The sequence below is a fragment of the Lolium rigidum genome, chromosome 7 (genome assembly GCF_022539505.1).
Source record: "Lolium rigidum isolate FL_2022 chromosome 7, APGP_CSIRO_Lrig_0.1, whole genome shotgun sequence".
Lineage (NCBI taxonomy): Eukaryota > Viridiplantae > Streptophyta > Magnoliopsida > Poales > Poaceae > Lolium > Lolium rigidum.
Genome location: NC_061514.1, coordinates 101,208,167 through 101,216,911, shown reverse-complemented (window position 1 = coordinate 101,216,911; position 8,745 = coordinate 101,208,167). Strand labels below are relative to the sequence as shown.

At 49.4% G+C, this 8,745-nt stretch overlaps 1 long non-coding RNA gene across 1 annotated transcript; it reads right to left on the bottom strand.

Moving 5' to 3' along the window:
- Positions 1–5,328: 5,328 nt before the first annotated feature.
- LOC124670432 lies at positions 5,329–5,777 on the bottom strand. Its single transcript, XR_006992525.1, has 3 exons — positions 5,760–5,777; positions 5,431–5,537; positions 5,329–5,356 (listed from the first exon to the last, which is right to left on the bottom strand). It is a non-coding gene; the product is annotated as an uncharacterized LOC124670432 (long non-coding RNA).
- Between the last annotated feature and the right edge of the window lie 2,968 nt (positions 5,778–8,745).

Genomic DNA, 8,745 nt, shown 5'->3' with positions numbered 1-8,745 from the left:
GAGACAGACACCCGCAAAGCCTCTTATGCAATACAAGTTGCATGTCGAACGAGGAACAAGTCTCATGAACGCGGTCATGTAAATTTAGTCCGGGCCGCTTCATCCCACTATGCCACAAAGATGCAAAGTACTCAAACTAAAGATAACAAGAGCATCAACGCCCACAAAACCATTGTGTTCTACTCGTGCAACCATCTATGCATAGACACGGCTCTGATACCACTGTAGGATAACGTTGCATAGAAAACAAAAATTTTCCTACCGCGAACACGCAATCCAAGCCAAGATGCAATCTAGAAGACGGTAGCAACGAGGGGTATCGAGTCTCACCCTTGAAGAGATTCCAAAGCCTACAAGATGAGGCTCTTGTTGCTGCGGTAGACGATCACTTGCCGCTTGCAAAAGCGCGTAGAAGATCTTGATCACGATCGGTTCCGGCGCCACGAACGGGCAGCACCTCCGTACTCGGTCACACGTTCGGTTGTTGATGAAGACGACGTCCACCTCCCCGTTCCAGCGGGCAGCGGAAGTAGTAGCTCCTCTTGAATCCGACGAGCACGACGGCGTGGTGTCGGTGGCGGTGTAGAAGTCCGGCGGAGCTTCGCTAAGCAATGCGGGCAATATGGAGTGGAGGAGCTTGGCTAGGGTTTGGGAGGGGGTGGCCGGCCACTCTATGGGGGCGGCCAGCTTCTGGTCTTGGGGTGGCCGGCCCCTCCCTTGGCCCCTCATTATATAGGTGGATCCCAAGTGTTGGTGTCCAAGTCTTCGAATAAGACCCGAAACCAAAACCTTCCATAGGAGGGGAAACCTAGCCCAACTAGGACTCCCACCCAAAGGTGGGATTCCCACCTCCCATGTGGGGGTGGTCGGCCCCCTATGGTGGAGTCCACTTGGGACTCCACCCCATCTAGGGCTGGCCGGCCATGGAGGTGGAGTCCCTTGTGGACTCCACCTTCCTTGGTGGTTTCTTCCGGACTTTTCTAGAACCTTCTAGAACCTTCCGCGACATTTTATTTCACATAAAATGACATCCTATATATGAATCTTATTCTCCGGACCATTCCGGAACTCCTCGTGATGTCCGGGATCTCATCCGGGACTCCGAACAAATATTCGAACTCCATTCCATAATTCAAGTGCTACCATTTCAACATCCAACTTTAAGTGTGTCACCCTACGGTTCGAGAACTATGCGGACATGGTTGAGTACTCACTCCGACCAATAACCAATAGCGGGATCCGGAGATCCATAATGGCTCCCACATATTCAACGATGACTTTAGTGATCGAATGAACCATACACATATATTACCAATTCCCTTTGTCTCGCGATATTTTACTTGTCCGAGGTTTGATCTTCGGTATCACTCTATACCTTGTTCAACCTCGTCTCCGACAAGTACTCTTTACTCGTACCATGGTATGTGGTCTCTTATGAACTCATTCATATGCTTGCAAGACATTAGACGACATTCCACCGAGAGGGCCCGGAGTATATCTATCCGTCATCGGGATGGACAAATCCCACTCGTTGATCCATATGCCTCAACTCATACTTTCCGGATACTTAATCCCACCTTTATAGCCACCCATTTATGCAGTGGTGTTTGGTGTAATCAAAGTACCTTTCCGGTATAAGTGATTTACATGATCTCATGGTCATAAGGACTAGGTAACTATGTATCGAAAGCTTATAGCAAATAACTTAATGACGAGATCTTATGCTACGCTTAATTGGGTGTGTCCATTACATCATTCATATAATGATATAACCTTGTTATTAATAACATCCAATGTTCATGATTATGAAACTAATCATCCATTAATCAACAAGCTAGTTTAAGAGGCATACTAGGGACTTCTTGTTTGTCTACATATCACACATGTACTAATGTTTCGGTTAATACAATTATAGCATGATATATAAACATTTATCATAAACATAAAGATAATAATAACCACTTTATTATTGCCTCTAGGGCATATCTCCTTCAAACCCAACTCCGAGGCGATGAAGGACGACGAGGCTGAGCAGGCGGAGAGTGGCTCCGCTGGCAAGGAGAAGAAGCGACCGAAGATCGAACACAGGTGACCACCTCTTCACCAATAGTCGCGGATGAAGACCGACGGTGAGCATGCGCATGATGAGGCGGCGACGCGACATGGCCTGCCAACGAGCTCAGAGGGCGCCAAGCGTTACGGCAGTCACGTGCCCGATGCCCATTCCCAAGGCAATGAGAGCACCTGAAGGGATCACAGCAAACGGCAGCGCGGTGACCAGGAGCTAAGCATCTGCAGCATCTCCCCTTGAGCCAAGCGGGGACAGGGCGCCGAGAAGGTGGCGGGACTGGCAGAGTCGGGCGGCGATGGCCATGGCGCGGCAACACCTCCTGCCATCCACCACTCTCATCCGCCACACACTCCACCACCTTGCCACCAACCTTGAAAGCAGCGGCCGCAGCGTCGAAGGTCTTGGTGGCCGGCGGTGTCCGGGGGACCAGAACCTCTACATCGTCCTCATCGTCATTGTCCACGGCGGATACCCAGGATGCAGGCCATGGCACGGCAGCAAGGGGCAGCGCCCGTATCCCCGCCTCAGCGCCATCATCAACAGACCCCGGTGTCCGGGGGACAAGCTCTTCCTCCTCCTCCTCCTCTCTGTCGGCTGCATCGGAGGCCCCAACCCAGGATGCGACGAGGGGCGCAGGCACAGGCGGCACGGGGAGGGCCGCGGGCGCAGACTCCGCAGCCTCCGCATGCCCACCTCCAACCAGCAGCGTGGCGGGCAGGATCGGAGCCGGCGTTGCCTGGAGCAGGATCCCATTGGAGTTGGCCTTCTGCGTAGCAGCCGGGAGCAACCGCGGAGACCGCGCAACAACATCACCATCAGTACCTTCATCAGCATCGCCCACCTGAGTTGCAGTAGCGCTGCTCGATGTTGGTAGGGGCTTCAGCTGCCTGAAGATGGTCTCAACAGCAGGGACAAATGGCGAGCAGGGTAGCTGTGCAGCCGCCGCCATAGGCCTATGAGGGCGGCAAGAACCAGCCAAACGACCACCAACGGTCGGGGCGGCCTTGCGGGAGGCCAGGGCTGCTGCGGCCAACGCGGAAGAAGAGGCGGCCGGCTGGGCCGGGGCGGCCGACGGGGCCGGCACGGGGAGCACCGTCGAAGTGGCCATTGAGAGCTTGGGTGTGCAGGAGGCCTGGAGCGGAAGCCGGGTCACGGTGGTGGGAGAGGACGCCGGTGGAGGGAGATCAGGTCGGCAGGGGCGGCAGCTCCCCCCTCAACGGCATGGACGCGCTCGCAGGAGGACGTCCCCCATTGGGTAGCTTGATCGTATGAGGTTTAGCTAGATCCGGTGAGGTAGAAAATGCATGGTCCGCAAAGTTCTCGAAGCACGTTTGGGCCTGGTCCTGCTGAAACGGTCGTTTCTCTGGAGTCATCTTCGTCTCGTCCTCCAACAAGGTAAAAAGATATCTTTGTTTGCACCAGCGCAGCCGACCATGAAAATTGCGGGAGCACATCCACACTTCCGAAAAGGGAAAAGGAGGGACAGAAAGGATTCTGTCAGCTACCACCGAATACCCGCACCTATTTCTACCCCACTCTCGCCATTCGAGTTCAAACTTTCCACCCCCTCCACCCGCCCCCTTTCGAGCTCCATCCCGGTCCCCGAGCGGGTAATTGGAGCATACATCTCTATACCTATACATGTATAGTTAGTGGATACAAATTTCTACCCGTACTCATACCCATGTGTATGAAACATTACTCACATAGATACGCGAAGGTTTCCGTACTCATTGTGTACCCAACAATAGTATACAAGTTATTCACGATTTTACATTCTCAGGTAGCACATTTGATAATAAATATATTAATTATCTAAAGTTCTAAACTTAATAAAAAGTTCTTGAGTAGTTAAGTATATAATAATTATCAAATTCAGAAATCACAATCTTCTACTAGTAACTCATAAGTCAACAAGAATTCGGACGCCCACCTCCCTTGAGGCCTTGACTGCTATTGAACATCGCGCTACAGGGCTTCTCGGCTGCATACGTTGACATGTGAGTATAACTAGTATAACTAGGTAGCATATGGATATATCCATGTAACATACTATACTCTTTTTTTTCGAAAAGGGGGAAATATCGCCCCAGCTTCTGCATCCAAAGGATGCACACGGCTTTTTTATTAGATTATTCACGAAATCTTACAAGAAAAAATACTCCCTCCGGCACGAAATAGGTGTCGGTGGGCTAGTGTAATTTGCAATTGAATCCTTAGTATTTCGAAAACATCACAATCGAATCCCCAATCGTATCTCCCAGGATCGCGTGTGCGGGCTCGCTGTAGCTGGTTCCCGCCGGCGGATCGCGCGCCACTGACGACGCCGGAGTTCCGCGCCCCGTGCAGCCTGGCAGCGGGGGACTCCTGCCGGCGGATCGCGCCGCCCTGACACCGCCGAAATTCTCCGCCCCGCGCAGCCTGATGCCGCCGAAATTCCGCTCCGCCGCCGGAGATCCACGCGCCGCGCAGCTTGGCGCCGGAGGAGTCCCGCGCGCCTCGCAGCCTGACACCGGCGGAGTCCCGCACCCCTCGCAGCCTGGCGCCAGCGGAGTCCCTCGCCCCTCGCCGCCTGGTGTCGGCGGAGTCCCGCACCCCTCGCTGGCTGGAGCCGGCGGGCCACCCGGTGAAGCTCACAGGCCCACGCCGGTGGGCTGGCGACCTCCCACCCTTCGCGTCGGCAACCTCTCGCAGACTGGCGCCGCTAGAGCTCGAGGAGTGGAGGTGGAAGACCCTGATGGAGTGGAGGCGGGCAATCTTGCTGTCGAAGACCAACTGCTGAAGCTGTTGGAGCCTGTGCAGGTACCCCATTCCTGGCATACTCCTGATGCTGCTGGAGCTGAAGCTGTAGATCCTGAGATACTGTAATAACCTGCAGATTGTACATGTATTGAAAAAGATACACATCATATGTTTCAGCAATAATGAACACCATTATCTGAAAGTACTCCTTACTGTATTGTCTGAAAGTACTGTACTTTGTCAGTAACAATGAGCACCATTATCTCAAGCAGTGCAAAAATATCTCTATATGCACACATAAAATCTTGGAAATCATACTGTGATCTCAAGAAGAACGGTTGTGCAAGTAAATGCCTGACTTTGATAGCTAGTCCTCCAAGAACAAGATAGCTAGTTTTCAAGATCTATATCTATATATGAATCAGAGTAGCAGATGTCTACGAGGAGGCCAAACATTTTTTTTTTAAGAATGAAACAAAATTTTGGTTACAATAAGCAGGAACAGAAACTTACTGCCATAGTGGAACAATCCCCTTGTACAATCTGCATACCCAACATTTTTTTCAGTAGAGTGAGAACAATAGATTCCAATATTTCGTTTCCTTGCATCGACTTACCCAGCATATCCTTCAGCCTTCACAAACTTAGGGAGCCCATCAGATAAACCAGCTTGATAAAGCAGGATACATCATCATTTTGTATTTCCAAGAGACTCCAGCATATCCTGCAACAATGATAAACAGTCTCGCTGCATTGACTTCAGTCATTTTAGGTTGCATAACAACAGCTTGATAAAGCAGGATACAACATCAATATTCAGAAGCTACTCCTAGAAATTACAAGAGGGAAAGGCATTTTCATTAACCGCCGGAGTAGTTGTCAGTAACCGATCAATATTCAGAAGCTACTCCTAGAAATTATAAGAGGGAAAGGCATTTTCATTAACCTGATGCTTGTAGTTGTCAGTAACATGTTGCTTGTAGTTGTCAGTAACATGTTGCTTGTAGTTGTCAGTATATCATACACAGTGAAACTGACAGAGTACTCCTGTTTGTATTAAGAAATTCATATACTGTAATTATCACTTAACAAATTCAGAAATTCATATACCGTGGCTCCAAAAAGTAAAACAAGATCATGCTTTCTTTTTGTTGGCATAATCATTTTCTTTATAGCATTGTTGCATTTGTTTTGGTGTTGTATATTCTTTATAGCATGAATATTTTTGTAGGATATGGTCAAGGGAACAAGAGGGGTACAAGATAACAAGCGAAAGAGAATAAACAACAAGAAGAGACTCCAATATGATGATCCGTTAATTCTCTCCGATGAGTAAGTTCCAATTCTTTTTGTGATTTTTGAAGGAGTTCGATGCTCATCATGTGGACTAAATTTAATCTTCTCTCTGCACAGCTATATGAAGGAACAAATTGACGGCGGCAAACTATATATGCTTGTTTCCAAGAGGAAGAAAGCACCTCTTAGTGCAAAATATGTGTGGAGATACAGCAGAATGCGCCAAGAGGACATCTTCTCCAAACCTTTGATCCATATGAGACTGGGATTCCCTCGGATGAGAGTACATTGTGACAAGATTCAAGAGCAACAAAGAGGCAAGGATGCTATCATTGATCTCAATTTGAGCCCATCACATCAGATGCAAGTGCACGAAAGAGGCAAGGATGTTGTCATTGATCTTAATTTGAGCCCGTCACAACAGATGCAAGTGCAGGACAGAGGCAAAGGTGATGAAACGATGCTAGAGCAGGACAGAGGCAAAGGTGATGAGACGATGCTAGAGCAGGACAGAGGCAAGGGTGATGAGATGATGCTAGAGCAGGATAGAGGCAAGGGTGATGAGACGATGCTAGAGCAGGACAGAGGCAAGGGTGATGAGACGATGCTGGAGCAGGACAGAGGCAGAGATGATGAGACGATGCTAGAGGACAGAGGCAAAGGTGATGAGACGATGCTAGAGCAGGACAGAGGCAAAGAACTGAGAGATGAGGAAAGATATGGTCTTTATTTTGCCTTAGAAGTAATCAGAAGAAGAGATGGAGGGTTTACGAAAGAGGATAAGCAACTCATAGCAGAAATGCTCAACACAAGTATACGAACAGTCGAAAGGGTGTGGAAATTGGGCAAGGATCAAATTGCAGAAGGGAAACGAAGAGTTGATGTTTCGAACCAAAAGAAAGGTCATGTTGGCCGTAAGAGAATAGATTTGGGCCTCTTGAGGGTACCGACAATCCCTCTGAATAAAAGGAGGACGATCCGATCTTTAGCGAAGGCCCTAGGTGACATAGGCACCCCTAATGGGCCTGCCGAAGATGCTACCCGGGGTTTACTGAAGGCCCACGACCCGAAGGATAGGAAGAATTCGGAAGCCCAACTTGTTAGTTAAGAAAAGCTAGAGTTGTATTAGGAAAGAATACTTGTAATATTACGGGAGGAGTTGGAAACCTTCCCGAACTCTATAACTTGTACATCAAGAATCCCTCGGCTCCACCTCCTATATAAGGGGGAGTCGAGGGACAAACAAAGCATTGATTCATTGTCTCACAAACCCTAGTTTTCATATCGTTGAGTACTTTTCGGCTGAAACCTTCGAGATCTACTTGCCCTCTACTTCTAACTAAACCCTAGTCTACAACCCGTAGGCATTGACAAGTTGATACCTTGTCAATTGGCGCCGTCTGTGGGAATTAGAGGCGTCAAGGATCTGATCTCGATGGCACGTTCAAGATCGTCGACTTCGTCAACAGCAAGCAACGCGATGGATCGAGGTAAACAAATCGCAACTGGACCTGTCGATTTTGTTCCTCACCCGCCCTCCCGTTTGGATGCATATGCGTATCTGGAGGAGCCTATGGAGATGACGTTCGGAAGGTTCCACTTTCGCGTCGAGAAGGAGGGAGCGTATCGTCTCGAAATTCCGATCTCATTGGGATTATCGGCGGTCGATTCCGATTCTTCGAACTCAACATCATCAATCGAGTCAGGCGAAGAGGAGACTTCATCGCCACGCTTCATCAGCACCAGGGCAAGCGAAAAGGTCGCCAAGATCTTCAGCGACATGTCCTTCGAATCATCTGCGGACTCTTATATAAGCGATGACTCAAGCAGTGTCGATAGCTTCAACTTCATCGACAAATCTACCACTATGGGCAAGGACTTCACCAGTCTCTATGATGGTGTCACCAAACCCAGAAAAGATCTGAACTCAAAATATCATCAAATTTATGCCATCGAAGAGCCAAGCCGCGATCAGGAGGAAACATCGGAGGCCTTCGACGATTTGGGAAATCCATATGTCGATCCCTCTGACCTAAGGCGAGGTTTAGGCAATAAATACGCCGGGCCTACACCACGTGTTAGAGTTCAACTTCCACAAGCAGCATGGGATAGAGCTGCAAGAGCTATGGATGGTTCAGAACCAATGGCCACAACAGCCACGCCAGAAGAGTTGCAAGCATATCAATATAGGCTCGCGCGAGCTGCAAGGGAATTGGAAAAACAGACAGCAGCTCTGAATAGAAGAAGGAGGGATGCAGCTTCCGCATCAAGCAGGCGAATAGCAGAACTAAGTCGACAATCAGGAACTTCGGGAGATAGCCATAGAGAAGCTCGAAACAGAGCAAGATCAAGGCTGCAAAACATACCTGAGGGAGAAAGAGAGCACTTGGTTCAAAACCTCGATATGTCTTTTATGTCGATAGACACGAGAGGAAACATTATCCCCAAAACACCGGAAGCTGGGTATATGGCGACACAAGCCTTTATCCTCGCGTCTAGGCCACCTCCTGGAGATTCAAGAGAAGCATTATACAACATGGCCATGGCAGGTGTTGGAGCCATGGGAACAACGTTTGCATCAACACCCCCCCGAAGGTTCAGCAAGGCAAAATAGTCCACGACCTGCGGCAGCAGCA